Raw genomic sequence first — 16,293 nt, forward strand, 5'->3', positions numbered from 1 at the left:
CATCCAGTGGCTATCCCCTAAACAGCAACCCTACAGCGATAGCTACACTAGCTACTCTCGAAACTTCCTGTCTGGATCAGAATTCTGCAGCGTCTCTTATTAGCCAAAATACTGTACATACAACCAAAACAGAAATGCATTTAAGAAACTTAAATAATAATCATACAGCTAAAATGAATTACTTTTCTTGCTAATTCCTAAATATATATATTTATTATAATGCTGCTGTATCACTACATAGTGCTGTGTACCTACGATATTCTTTTTTTGTTTGGGTTTGTAAACAGGATGGCTTATGGTGACGTCAGACCAGGAAGGATAATAGACACAGCCAGGACTGAAGTAAATGAAAGCGCTGAGGTGCGGATTTATTGTAAAATAAAAGGTTTAAACAAACCATAAAACACTGAACGAAACAAAAACGGCATATTGGCCAAAATAAATAGACAGATAAAACAGACAGTGGACGATTCCCAAAAAAGTATCAATTGTTATTTTAATTATTTATTATTTCTTTCTTTCTCTCTCATCTCCCGTTCTCGACTGCAAACACACCAACCCCGTGTGCGTGAAACATTCACCCTTTTATGCAGCTGTGCCGAGACTTGATTTGCTAATCAATCATTCAATTGAATCCCAGCACAGTCTGCATGTGAACTAATTTGTGCACTCCCTGTGCCCCCATACAAATACCCACTTTAATCTGCACGTGAAGTGATTGTGCAATCCCCGTGCCTAAATACAATTATACATTTTAAATCACTTGTGATACACAGCCCACATTATACCCTGTGCACCAATACATACACACCAACAATAACACCCCACATAAAACATAAAACACATAATACGCACAGGGGCCGGACACCCCGCCACAGGGTTCCATAAACTTTACAGTAAAATACTGCAGTGTGTAATTGTATTCTTTTAAATACATTTTATTCAAGTTTATTCCATTAATTTTGTTTATATTTGTAATGTTTTGCCATGCTGTGTTTTGTATGTGTTTCTTTATTAAGCGCTTCATTTATTTGAGCTGGTGCAGGAAAAAAAAACTGTACATGTTTCATTATTGAGAGCGGCGTTTATTCGAGGGCGGCGTCTATTACAAATAGGGCAGCGGTAATTTAAAGTAAACACTTAAACTAGGGCAAAAACTAACTCGCAGAAATATTCCATTTCTAATCATTTTACTCTCACAATCATTACAACTAACCATTAATCACCCCCTAAGAATAGCATATAAACAAACTTTTTTTTTAATATTACACATTGTGACAAAACAGGCAGTTAAAAAAAGAAAACTTCAATAAAAGTAATAACTAGAAGTTGCTGGCTCCGGGGTTGATCCCCGGAGCCAGCATCGCAGTCGTTGTGTGTGCTGATGCGCTAGGGAGGCAATAAGCTGATCCCTGGAGCCAGCATTACACTTCAGCCATCAACACCAGACAGAAGGATATCTACATCATCATATGGAAGGAAGCGCAAATGAATGGAGACACAGATGGATCACATTAGTTTACTGTAAAGCTACATCTTAGTTGGTGCTTATCTTGGCGAGAGCCGAGTTCAGATCAGCATGAAGTTTTAACATCTACTCTCATGTAATGGAAATCACGGCTTCCAAGGAGTTATTGTGAAATTTAAGCATTTTGATTGGTTGCCATAAGCGTCTACAATGCTATGAAATGTCAAGAGTTTTCGTGCAGCGGTTTTTATTTTATGCAACTTTTAATGTTTTGTTGGTGGAAAGAAAAATAACACTATGTAACACAATTTTTGTTCCTGGGTAGTAAGTGTATTTCCTAATTGCTTATGCCTCAAAAGTATAGAAAATGGCTATTATTCCCCACAAACTTTGCTTTTGTGACCAGGACAGTGATATTTTGAAATTTACCTATTTCCAATGAGAAAACGGGCGAATTTGTGTCTTTTCGTTCACATAAAGTCAGAAAAAAACAACATATGAATCCAAATTAACATGTATTTATACTAAAGTAATACAAAAATGACTACAAAAGATTTAGAAGTGAGTAGTTTTTTGAGATTTACAATTATACTGTAAATCACTTTCACGAATCAGCCCCCAAATGTAGTCTCACATCATGTTCTCGTTATACTGTCCTTGGTAGCGGCGTTCAAAGTCCAGTATATCCTGGTGGAAGCGCTCGCCTTGCTCCTCCGAGTACGCTCCCATGTTGTCCTTGAATTTATCAAGATGAGCATCAAGGATATGGACTTTGAGGGACATCCTACAGCCCATTGTGCCGTAGTTCTTCACCAGAGTCTCAACCAGCTCCACATAGTTTTCGGCCTTGTGATTGCCCAGGAAGCCCCGAACCACTGCGACAAAGCTGTTCCAAGCCGCTTTCTCCTTACTAGTGAGCTTCTTGGGGAATTCATTGCACTCCAGGATCTTCTTTATCTGTGGTCCGACGAAGACACCGGCTTTGACCTTTGCCTCAGACAGCTTAGGGAAGAAGTCTTGAAGGTACTTGAAGGCTGCCGACTCCTTATCTAGAGCTCTGACAAATTGTTTCATAAGGCCCAATTTGATGTGCAGTGGTGGCATCAGCACCTTCCGGGGGTCCACCAGTGGCTCCCACTTGACGTTGTTCCTCCCCACAAAGAACTCGGTCCGCTGTGGCCAGTCCCGCCTGTGGTAGTGCGCCTTGGTGTCCCTGCTGTCCCAAAGGCAAAGATAGCAGGGAAACTTAGTAAAACCGCCTTGGAGACCCATCAGGAATGCCACCATTTTGAAGTCTCAAAATGTGTCTGCCGGATGCTTGCAGCCTCTTGATGCCATCTCAGAAAAATGCAGATATGTATCCACTTAGGCAGCTGGAACTAAACTGAACTGGTGGGCTTAAGGCCCCTGTATTTATACTACTATTTATATTACTGGAAAGTCCTAGAAAGTTCTAGAAGTTACTCCAAGTTTACTCAGCACTGAATCTGGAATGTTCTGGAAAATAGGTAAATTTCAAAATATCACTGTCCTGGTCACAAAAGCAAAGTTTTTGGGGAATAATAGCCATTTTCTATACTTTTGAGGCATAAGCAATTAGGAAATAACACTTACTACCCAGGAACAAAAAAAAAAAAAAAAAATTGTTACACGGTGTAATAATAATAATAATCTTAACAACAACAATAGACTTCCCAGCCATGGACTTGGAAGTTAATAAGGAATAAACTCTAGTGGCAAGATACATGAGAGACCGAAGGTCGAGTATCCATGTCACCAGCCTTTTTATTGCACTTTGGTGTACTTTATTTGTTATAATTAGTTATAGCCGCTTACAATAGCTTGAAAAAGAGCACATTTGACCATTTATTTCCCTTCCTTTGTTTTTTTAATGTTTTTGTTTTGCCTCTAAACTTACTTTGTTTTTGTGAAGTCTGTTTGGTTACAGTAGTAAATTGAATGTTCATATTGTGTCTTTTCTTCCTATACCATAATGTTGTTGAGTTGCTGTACTGGTATTTGATTAATTTTCCTGTTTTCTCAATTTTCTTCCAGGTTCGCTTTTAGTAAATTTAAATCACTCAACATCTTTTTTGTTGTGGTAACATTTCCCTGATTTTCAATGAACATGTCTCTGTTTTCATCAATTACATTTTGAAATCTGGTCGTCATTTTTATTAAACTGCCAGTTTGTGTGCTGTGGTGAAGTCAGTTAAGATGCCCATGCGACCTGTACATAATAAACATTCTAATCTTACAGCTGATCATAATAAGACTGTATACTCTGGGAGTTATAATTTATAATATAATCTATAGGGCTAAATGGCTACTAAGGATTATAATAATAATGCTTTTGTGTTGTGTATGTATTTCAAGTTACATTAAGGGATAGCTTTCCCATTTGTGCTTCTAAAGAAACTAATACAATCTCATTGCAATCTTTGTGGACATAAAAGGGACTTTTCTTTATCCTTAATAAGAAATACTTTATTAAACTTTCTGTCCTGCTTTTCTTCAACTTGTATTTAACCCCCTGTTACACAGAAACAGAGAGGGTTATTTATCAGGATACTAACACAACAGTGGGCAAGAAGGATTGAGAATCAAAGGAAAGTGTAATACTTCCAAAGGGTCAGCAGAGGGGAACAGACACTCACAGATAGAGTTTCAAGGGAGATTTGAATGAAAACTGCTAATCTACAGCCAACTGATGTCAGTTTAGTCTCAATTAACACAGATTATTAAACAAACATCTAAGATATGATCCGGCAGGCAAAAGCATGAATCACACACTAAAAGTGGTTCAACACTGGGTGACACACTTTTAATTTTCAAAAATAAACACAAACAACAAAATATGACCCAAAAGGTACTGCCCCCTTAAGCAGGGTCAGTAGTTCAGCAAACTTCACCCAAGCTCCTCCATTATACATATGTCCAGGCTAAATTATCCAATTTAGCCTGACCTCATTCTCTCTTGTTTTTTTTAGCCCAGGGATAGGGAATTTGAAATGTACCCTGCCAAACAAAACGATAGGTTACAGATGTAACCCCCGTTCCCTGAAAGAGAAGATGACCAACAACAATACTTTTTGGGATACGCCTGCCACAGGTCAGGTATTTACCAAGCATTTTATGTCAGAGCTGCTGATAGGCCCCTCCGGGGAGTGACATCCTCAGTCCTGCTTACCTAGGGATTAAGTAGTCACTCCGTGGAGATCACGTTCTCTTTTGCATCGAACCTGCGAATGCGAGTGATGCGACCTCGCAAGGTTTGTTGGTCGTCTTCTCTTTCAGGGAACCAGGGTTACATCCGTAGCCTATCATTCCCTTTCAATTCGAAGACGACCAACAACAATACTTTTGGGAAAGTATATCAAAGCTGTCACGAGGGAGTGTGAGCGGACAGCAGATGAGGGACGTCTTGCTACCACCAAACTAATCTTTGTGGTGTGAGCGTGCAACCTCAAGGACCCTTGTGCCTAGGGAAGGCATAGAGGGATCTACCAGTAGAACCTGGTGAATGTATGCAGAGTAGCCCAGCTAGCCACAATACAGATATTAGCCAATGAGGCACCTCTAAAGAGGGCCCATGACGTAGCTGGTAGAGTGCGCGGCCACCCTCCCAGGTGGGGGTAGGCTGGCATTAGTATATGCAGTCAAAATTGTGTCCACAATCCAGTGGGACAGTCGCTGCTTCGAGAGGGCTTGACCCAGGGTCCTTTCACCATGACAGACAAAGAGCTGGTCAGACTGACACAGCGCTCTCGTTCTATCCATGTAACACCTCAATGCCTGAACTGGGCAGAGGGAATTCAATCTCCAATCCTCCTCTGAAGAAAAAAGAGGGGGATGGAAAGCCTCTAGTTCCACTGATTGATTCAAATGGAAAGCTGTAACCACCTTAGGGAAGAAAGCGGGGTTCGTGTGTAACAACGCTCTGTTTCCACCATCCCAAACACACATACAGGAACTGTGCACTTACAGAGTCTGTAGCTCACTAACCTGCTTAGCGGAGGTGATGGCTAACAAAAAGGCTGTCTTCATAGAGAGATATTTCAGCTCTATGGAATGTATAGGCTCAAACGGGGCCTCAGTGAGAGCCTCCAAACCACGTCTAGACTCCACTTGAGGAGGACATCCTTTCTAGGAGGATGTAGCCACTGAGCACCCTTTAGAAAATGGGTCGCCAGCATATGAGCGCCCGGGGAAACTGAGTCAGTGGAGACATGGCATGCAGATATGGCTGCTAGGTACACTTTCAGCGTAGAGGGAGACCTGCCCACCACCAGTAGATACTGTAGAATAGTTGCTGTAGGGCAACAGATTGTGACCTCTGGTCATACAAAACTTTTGAAAGTACCTCCATTTTGTAGGCATACAGTGCCCATGTGGAGGAGGCCCTAGCATTCTGCAGTGTACTGATGACCATGTCTGAGAGCCCTAAGACGGACAGACGGTCCCGTTCAGGGTCCAGACCCACGGTTAGAGTCTGCCCGGTTCTGGGTGCCAGAGAGTGCCTCTCGTCTGAATGAGGAGATCCATGCGCCCCCGCAACTACAATACCTTACAAGTTACAATAACAAAGTTTCACGAGTTGGATGGGGCAAAACGCCCATGTTAAAAACATTGATAATGCATACGATTTCCAAAGGAATTAAATATATTTCTTAAACTACTGGCACCTGTGCGTATACAACGCAGTACTGATTTTTTTTTTTTTAAATCAGTCGGAAACTGCATTAATCATATTTTCAGCATGGTTTAAACTGTGCATCTTGCCTAATCCTACCCTGTAAACTATTAAGTATTATGAAAGCACATACTAAACAATACATTCAGATGTACACAGTTGCAGGCAAAACTAACCACTGGGTAACAAGAAGCTAGCATTGCATTTAGTCTTTAATTACAAATATTATTTTGTCAATAATGATTTAAAAATATGTAGCCCTAAAGCCAAGACATGAAAAAGAAGACCACAGTATCAAACATCCACTGAACGTCACTGCTGGCAAAGCAACACTGATAACAGGACCTTGTCAATCTTTCTTTGCGATGTACAGTAGTTCTGAGTTATCTTAAAATAAGCTGTAGGAACTGTGGAAGCCACGCTCGCCAGTATTGCTTTTCTGGTCAGCTATCTGAATTGGTCCATGTTTAATATAATGCTCTCGAATGAGGCAATCTTTTGGCACTGAATCACATTAAAACAATTCTAAACATGCACATTTAACTTCATCCATATTGTACTTATTGTGTACAGACTTTTTGTAAACTGTGTGGAGCAGGTGGTTAACAAATAACAAGTAAATCACAATAGCTTAATAATCAAGCGTCTGGAAATTTTTTTAAGGAACTGTATTTTCGAGTGTATGTCTTCCCTGATTGAGACGAGGATATCCAGTCAGTGGGATCACTGCTATCCTGACACCTCCCCAAGAAAAAAAATCTCACCAGCCCCCGGCAAAAGTAAATAAATACATAAATATATACAGACGTGCTCAAATTTGTTGGTACCCCTCCACATAAAACGAAGAATGCACAATTTTCTCTGAAATAACTTGAAACTGACAAAAGTAATTGGCATCCATCATTGTTTATTCCATATTTAATAGAAATCAGACTTTGCTTTTGATTTTTTATTCAACATAATATTGTAAATAATAAAACAAATGAAAATGGCATGGACAAAAATGATGGGACCGCTAAACTAATATTTTGTTGCACAACCTTTAGAGGCAATCACTGCAATCAAACGTTTTCTGTAGCTCTCAATGAGACTTCTGCACCTGTTAACAGGTAGTTTGGCCCACTCTTCTTGAGCAAACTGCTCCAGCTGTCTCAGGTTTGATGGGTGCCTTCTCCAGACTGCAAGTTTCAGCTCTTTCCATAGATGTTCGATAGGATTCAGATCAGGACTCGTAGAAGACCACTTCAGAATAGTCCAATGTTTTGTTCTTATCCATTCTTGGGTGCTTTTAGCTGTGTGTTTTGGGTCATTATCCTGTTGGAGGACCCATGACCTGCGACTGAGACAGAGCTTTCTGACACTGGGCAGTACGTTTCGCTCCAGAATGCCTTGATAGTCTTGAGATTTCATTGTGCCCTGCACAGATTCAAGGCACCCTGTGCCAGGCGCAGCAAAGCAGCCCCAAAACATAACCGAGCCTCCTCCATGTTTCACTGTAGGTATGGTGTTCTTTTCTTTGAAAGCTTCATTTTTTCATCTGTGAACATACAGCTGATGTGACTTGCCAAAAAGCTCCAATTTTGACTCATCTGTCCAAAGGACATTCTCCCAGAAGGATTGTGGCTTGTCAATATGCATTTTAGCAAATTCCAGTCTGGCTTTTTTATGTTTTTCTTTCAAAAGTGGTGTCCTCCTGGGTCTTCTTCCATGGAGCCCACTTTCGCTCAAAAAGCGACGGATGGTGCGATCAGAAACTGACGTACCTTCACCTTGGAGTTCAGCTTGTATCTCTTTGGCAGTTATCCTTGGTTCTTTTTCTACAATTCGCACTATCCTTCTGTTCAATCTGGGGTCGATTTTCCTCTTGCGGCCGTGCCCAGGGAGGTTGGCTACAGTTCCATGGACCTTAAACTTCTTAATAATATTTGCAACTGTTGTCACAGGAACATCAAGCTGCTTGGAGATGGTCTTGTAGCCTTTACCTTTACATTGCTTGTCTATTATTTTCTTTCTGATCTCCTCAGACAACTCTGTCCTTTGCTTTCTCTGGTCCATGTTCAGTGTGGTGCACACAATGATACCAAACAGCACAGTGACTACTTTTCTCCATTTAAATAGGCTGAATGACTGATTACAAGATTGGAGACATGTGTGATACTAATTAAAGAAACTAATTAGTTTGAAATATCACTATAATCCAACTATTTATTATATTTTCTAAGGGGTACCAACAAAATTATATTGATACTGTGCATGTACTGAAAAATGGCAATTGAACACAAACAATAAAAATCTTATTTTTGCTCTCCTGTAAAATTATGAAAATGTCACTTACACCCTCTGGTTCTAACCCCTTGATATACTAGCTTAAAACCACGGTGTTCTACCACTAAGCAGGGCTCCGGCAGAGACAGTGCACTTCAAATCAGCAGTTCCCCAAATAGCAGTAGGCATTTCTCTCTCTAACAGAATGCACTTTCTTAAAGGCACAGTCTTGTAACACTGTAACAAAGTCTGCCCCTGTCATAATCACATTGCTTGCTGCCTGCAAACCAGAGGGGCACCAATTCCTCTTGTGGAAATAGATCCAAAACCTGGATACACCTACCAGTACACCTGAAAGGAGCAAAACTACAGTTACTATGCAAACCTTTGTGGATTACAAAATTATTTGTGAACGTGATACTTACCTTGAGTGGATCTGTGCCTGGAGATCTCAGAAGGGTGACTTCAGTTAACCCGTGGTGACTGGGAAAACCTGGACTGAACTAAAATAGCTTGTTAAGTTTGTGTTTTTACTTGCATTGACAACAGCTCATGCAAGGCTAAGCATAGGGCCTGCAAGAAAGTTTTGACAGCGCCCAAGTGGACAGGTTTTCTTTTATTTCTTTTATTTATTTTTCAAGTGCCATATCGCTGTGTGCTCAAGGCATAAAATAATAAAAGTGCCCACCTTAACTGCAATTTTCTGTTTGACGTGTGCTGTTTCATACTGACAGTTCGGTATCCCCTACCAACAAATAAATAGATTGTTCACTATATATATATATATATATACAGACGTGCTCAAATTTGTTGGTACCCTTACAGTTCATTGAAATAATGCTTCATTCCTCCTGAAAAGTGATGAAATTAAAAGCTATTTTATCATGTATATTTGCATGCCTTTGGTATGTCATAGAATAAAGCAAAGAAGCTGTGAAAAGAGATGAATTATTGCTTATTCTACAAAGATATTCTAAAATGGCCTGGACACATTTGTTGGTACCCCTTAGAAAATATAATAAATAATTGGATTATAGTGATATTTCAAACTAATTAGTTTCTTTAATTAGTATCACACATGTCTCCAATCTTGTAATCAGTCATTCAGCCTATTTAAATGGAGAAAAGTAGTCACTGTGCTGTTTGGTATCATTGTATGCACCACACTGAACATGGACCAGAGAAAGCAAATGAGAGAGTTGTCTGAGGAGATCAGAAAGAAAATAATAGACAAGCATGGTAAAGGTAAAGGCTACAAGACCATTTCCAAGCAGCTTGATGTTCCTGTGAAGTTTAAGGTCTATGGAACTGTAGCCAACCTCCCTGGGCGCGGCCACAAGAGGAAAATCAACCCCAGATTGAACAGAAGGATAGTGTGAATGGTAGAAAAAGAACCAAAGATAACTGCCAAAGAGATACAAGCTGAACTCCAAGGTGAAGGTACGTCAGTTTCTGATCGCACCATCCGTCGCTTTTTGAGCGAAAGTGGACTCCATGGAAGAAGACCCAGGAGGACTCCACTTTTGAAAGAAAAACATAAAAAAGCCAGACTGGAATTTGCTAAAATGCATATTGACAAGCCACAATCCTTCTGGGAGAATATCCTTTGGACAGATGAGTCAAAACTGGAGCTTTTTGGCAAGTCACATCAGCTCTATGTTCACGGACGAAAAAATGAAGCTTTCAAAGAAAAGAACACCATACCTACAGTGAAACATGGAGGAGGCTTGGTTATGTTTTGGGGCTGCTTTGCTGCGCCTGGCACAGGGTGCCTTGAATCTGTGCAGGGCACAATGAAATCTCAAGACTATCAAGGCATTCTGGAGCGAAACGTACTGCCCAGTGTCAGAAAGCTCTGTCTCAGTCGCAGGTCATGGGTCCTCCAACAGGATAATGACCCAAAACACACAGCTAAAAGCACCCAAGAATGGATAAGAACAAAACATTGGACTATTCTGAAGTGGCCTTCTATGAGTCCTGATCTGAATCCTATCGAACATCTACGGAAAGAGCTGAAACTTGCAGTCTGGAGAAGGCACCCATCAAACCTGAGACAGCTGGAGCAGTTTGCTCAGGAAGAGTGGGCCAAACTACCTGTTAACAGGCGCAGAAGTTTCATTGAGAGCTACAGAAAACGTTTGATTGCAGTGATTGCCTCTAAAGGTTGTGCAACAAAATATTAGGTTAGCGGTCCCATCAATTTTGTCCATTCCATTTTCATTTGTTTTATTATTTACAATATTATGTTGAATTAAAAATCAAAAGCAAAGTCTGATTTCTATTAAATATGGAATAAACAATGGTGGATGCCAATTACTTTTGTCAGTTTCAAGTTATTTCAGAGAAAATTATGCATTCTTCGTTTTTTGTGGAGGGGTACCAACAAATTTGAGCACGTCTGTGTATATATATATATATATATATATATATATATATATATATATATATAGTGACAAAGTGGGGTATTCTTTGTCACTTGCAGGACATTTTCCCTCTGTCTTCTTGGTTTTATCAGGGTAGGGCCTGTATATTTATTTATTTAAACTGTTCACAGTTTTTACCACACAGGCTTCTTTCAGGCCTTAGCCTTAACGCAGACTGAAACCAAACATTTCAGCCCTGCTTATATACACCTGCCTTCATTACAAACAGATGTCACTAATTAAATTAATAAAACAATTAAACAGTGAAACCTATGGCTGTGTAAATCAGTCACAAAATTCATTCCCCAGTGTGCAGGGCATCTGCCCTGTTACTCTTTGAGCTAATATATATATATATATATATATATATATATATATATATATATATATATATATATATATATATATATATACAGTGCCCTGAAAAATATATATATACATATATATATATATATACAGTGCCCTGAAAAAGTATTTGCCCCCTGTCTGATTTTCTGCATTTTTGCATATTTTTGACACTGAATGTTATCAGACCTTCAACCAAAACCTAATATTAGATAAAAGGGACCCTGAGTGAACAAATAACACAAAAAATTGATACATATTTCATTTATTTATTAAAGAAAGTTATGCAACACCTAATGCTTCAGTGTGAAAAATTAATCGCCCCCTTAGACTCAATAACTGGTTACGCCACCTTTAGCAGCAATCAAACGCTTCCTGTAGTTATTGATTAGTCTCTCACAGCGCCATGGAGGAATTTTGGCCCACTCCTCCATGCAGAACTGCTTCAACTCAGTGACATTTGTGGATTTTCGAGCATGAACTGCTCGTTTCAGGTCCTGCCACAACATCTCAATGTGGTTTAGTTCTGGACTTTGACTAGGCCATTCCAAAACTTTAAATTTCTTGTTCTTCAACCATTCTGATGTAGACTTGTTTGTGTGTTTCGGATCATTGTCTTGCTGCATGACCCAGCTGCGCTTCAGCTTCAGCTCACGGACGGATGGCCAGACATTCTCCTGTAGAATTCTCTGATACAGAGCAGAATTCATGGTTCCTTCAATGATGTCAAGGCGTCCAGGTCCTGATGCAGCAAAGCATCCCCAAACCATGACACTACCACCACCATGCTTGTCCGTTGGTATGAGGTTCTTACTGTGGAATGCAGTGTTTGGTTTTCGCTAGACATAACGGAGCCCAGCATTTAATAATTAAGTTGCCACTGAAAACAAGTCATTCATTAAAAAAAAACAGTGATTGGTATTCAAATGCGAGCCAAAGCGTCTAGTTTCTGGGAGTTAAGATCTTTTAAAGTAAATAAATGGTGTTTAAATTTTTGTATATATTTTTCCTGGAGAAATATATATTTAAGAAAATGCTCTCAGGAAAAGTCATTATCTAAAAAAACGATATGTTCAAAATGGTTTTTCCTATGACTCAAACTCCCAGAAGAAACTGGAAGTACAGCACGGAAAAGGGTGCAAGGGTGTGTTCGCCAATTTTATTTATAAATGCTATGAAAAAAGTACCATTAAAAATCAAATACACATTTAACATGGAAAATGTGAGATCTATAAATTGACAATAATACATATTAGATATGTTAGCTATAATACTTTAAGAGTGAGAATAAGGGAGGAGATAAATGGAGAGTGAAGAAGAGAGTGAGGAACAGAAAGACAGCAGCAGCTTGCAATAGGAAAACAGAATTAGATGGGAGAGAGACATGACAGAAAGACTGTGCAGTTCCCTTCCCTGCAATGTCAAGCCAGCAAGCCGTGCGTCACATATATAGTCCTCTCAGGAGTGCAGGCAAGGGACGAGGAAGAGGTCCACCCACAGACTGAGCGTGGGTGTGCACATGCATTTCTCTGTGAGTCATATGCACTCCATGTGAACTCCCTCTGCAACCACCAAGCAAACAGAATGCCTGCGACTGTGCCAGAAATCAGGGAGGAGGGCAGTACTGCTGTTGAAGAATAATAGTGGAGAGCATTCTGTCTATATTATACTGTACTTTTTACCACCGTACATTTGCAATGTATCATTGTAATGCAATGCATCTACCATAGTTTGCCATGTTTTTTAAAATGCTTTACCATACCTCTCTGGGCTTTACCAGGTTTTCAATATGCTTCATTAAACTTTGCTGTGTTTTTACTATGGTAAAGGGCAGCACAGGAGTGGTACTGAATGGGTGCAAAAAAAAATCAAAATGCATTTTAAAAGAAGACTTAGTTTAGCAAAATTAATATTTTGTTGTTGTTTTGCATTATTTCTTAGGAACACTGTGGCGGGATACACCCCGGCCCTATGTGTATTTTGTATTTGTATTTAAATGTATTGTTTAGTGTTTAAAACACAATGTGTGTTATTATTGTTTTACAGTCTGGATGGGGTTAAAATCATCCATTCAGGTAAAACTTGTGCATAATGTGGCCATCTCCCAAATTAATCAAGTAATTACCAATTGGGAGATGGCCACATATATATACGCGAAGCAGCCACTCCTGTTGTTGATGAGAGTTTGGAGGAAGGAGACAGTAAGAATTATACTAACTAAAAAACAATTGCTACTAGTGTTGGATTTACACCAGGATGACACTTGTTTTAATTATTGTCTGTTTCGTTTTGGCCAGCATGCCTTTTTGTTTTGTGGCAAAGTGTTTTGTTTCTGTTTTTGTTTAAACCTTTTATTTATATTTAATAAATACGTGCATCAGTGCTTCATACCCATAGCACTGTCTATTTCCTGGTCTGACGTGACCACCAAGCCATCCGTGTGACAAACACAAAAATGAAAATAATTATCCGTTAAATGTACTACAGTTTAGACAAAATACTAAATTTAAAAATAAAACTGTGAAATAACCTTTTCCCAGTTAGCAAACTCAATAAATACAATTTTGAAAGATGCTAACTTACAGGAAGCTTAAACACACCTAGTAAATCATAGCCATCAGAACAGCGTCAATAAGTGTAACTTTATGTATATTGACACCCCTCACTAGAGGAGCTCTATCACTTAACAAGGCAATTCAAAGTTATGTATTCATGAAATTGTAAGTGAGAAACTCACATTTTGTATCTTTGAACTGGTGGATTCAATAAGTCGGCATCACTTGGGTGTATCCACGCTCAAGACCATGGGGAGAGGAAGAGAGTGAGAGAGAATCACGATGGCATGAATCACCTCTGCAGTGTGAGCGGGGGTAGCGTAGGCTGCCACTGAAGTGCAATTACATTACTGAGTCACCTCATTTCATACAGCCCTGTTTAGCAACTCTCTGTGCTCTCCTGAGGAAAGCTTCCTCTTCCCTCTCTAAGCCTGTTTCCAAGGAGATGTTTTGGGGCCTCCCTCCCCCACAAGCTCTGCAACATTGAGGGAAGAACACCAGGTATTATGTTGGTTCACTGTTTATGTATTTGCATATTTAATAGTGGAGTTGCACTAACTTAAATTTGTGTTGCTTTGTCTATTATTCATAAGAACTGTAAGTCATTATGATGCTGTGAATAGGATAATGATCCTACCCTGTTTAACATTTTACAGTATAAGTAATTAAGAGCTGGTAATACAAACAGACACACACTAAGTTATTTTTGTATTCTTTCGAATACTCTGGATGAATCACTGTACTGTTACATCTTATTGTCATGTAAGACCTTATCAGTATTATTTAACTTTATGACCAATGTTCTATATAGTTGCCTTTTTATTACTTCATTTTTTTGTTGGAGCAGGAGGCTACACATATGTCGGAATAAACATCCTCAACAAAGACATCAAATATCGCAAAGACAGTCAAATGCTGAATGCAAACAGCGCCCCGACTGTAAATGAACTTCAATAAATAGGCAATTGCATAGTAATCATAAAATAAAGTGTTACAAAATGAAAAATCTTATGAGTTAGAGCTTATTGAAGAGACGCTGCTGTAGGCAGGTCAGAGCTAACTGCACACTAGCTGTTCCATTGTATAGGACACAACATTTTGGTCAAATCATTGGGTATGTGGCAGTCCCCAATTAAATTGTACCTGATTTATGGATATCCGCCATTCAGTCGATTGTGACCACAAATCAATCTGCTTGCTGCTCCAGTTTAATTTTTTTTTTATTTTCATTACATGAGAGTAGTTTACGTCATGCTAATATTTGACTTGGTTTTCAGCAAGATAAAATGAGATAGCAGTGGTGGGAATCAACCATGACTGTAATATATAATCCTTCAGTGCTTTTATTCCACCAGGTAATGTGGATTTCCAGTGTGATGCTGGCTGCAGGGATCAGCCTATTTGCAGCCTCTGTGGAGCATCAGCATGGCACCTGTCTGGAATGGGCTGGTTGGGGCACTTTGCAGGGATGATCAGGTGCCAGCTTGACAGTGCGGCTGGCATCCCAGCATCACTCCCCACAAATCCTCACCCAACCTAGCCCAGTTTACCTACCTTAGCCATCCATTCCTTTTCATTGATGTTAACTTCATCCGTCTCCTCTCTTTCGAGGTCCCCAATCGGCCTCTTTCTTCCTCAACCAGAGCCAGTTGGTACTTTTCTCTGCCTCCTTGGTAGAGCTTTCACTATACACTGCAATTGTCATGGAGTGCACGATGAATCCCTGACAACCCACCTCTACTGGGTAAACTCAGACTCTCCACCCCCGCTGTTCCACCTCAGCGGCTACCTCAGTATACTGGAGTTTCTTCCTCTCATATGCCTCATCCACAGAATCCTCCCATGGCTAGGAAAGTAGGGTACTAGCCAACATCTGCCTGCATTCTCCAATCTCTAGCAGCATCCAATTGCCCCAGGTGACTCTCAGTTCTAATAATCTTTCCTGTTGTTTGTTCTCCCAGGCAGTGGAATCTCATTCTCTGGTTGACAGCTATTGCTGATATTGGCAGCGAGCTGTTGATCTTATTATGCCGTTCCTCGAATGCCAAGCATCACAGCACCTGGTCATGAGGCAAAGTGTAGGGACACTGGCTCAGAGCTACTTTACATCCTGTAAGAATGTACTTCAGGGTAGCCGGTGATGAACACAAAGGACATGCAGGGTTCTCTCCTACCTACACATTCAAGTTCTGCTGTGATGGAAGAACATCATATGTGGACATGATTAGGAAGCTGATCCACCTCTGTTCCATTGTCCACATGTCTTGCCAGCCAATCTTACACTGTTCTATGTTCTTCCATCTCATCCATTCTCCCTGCTTAGCCTAGGACACCGCCTTGACACACCTCATCCTCTCCTCCTGCTTTTGTACTTCAGTAACTACCAACTTTCTCCTTTCAGCTATCTCCGGGGAGCCGAACTGAAACCATGGACTCCTCTTCCCTATTGTACTTGCCCCATGATATCACTGATACAAAGAGCAGCCTTTGCATCTTCCATCACATCCTTTGCTGTCGACTTCCTCCCAGTTATCACTATGGGTG

Source organism: Acipenser ruthenus, chromosome 3, assembly GCF_902713425.1.
Source record: "Acipenser ruthenus chromosome 3, fAciRut3.2 maternal haplotype, whole genome shotgun sequence".
Taxonomy (NCBI): domain Eukaryota; kingdom Metazoa; phylum Chordata; class Actinopteri; order Acipenseriformes; family Acipenseridae; genus Acipenser; species Acipenser ruthenus.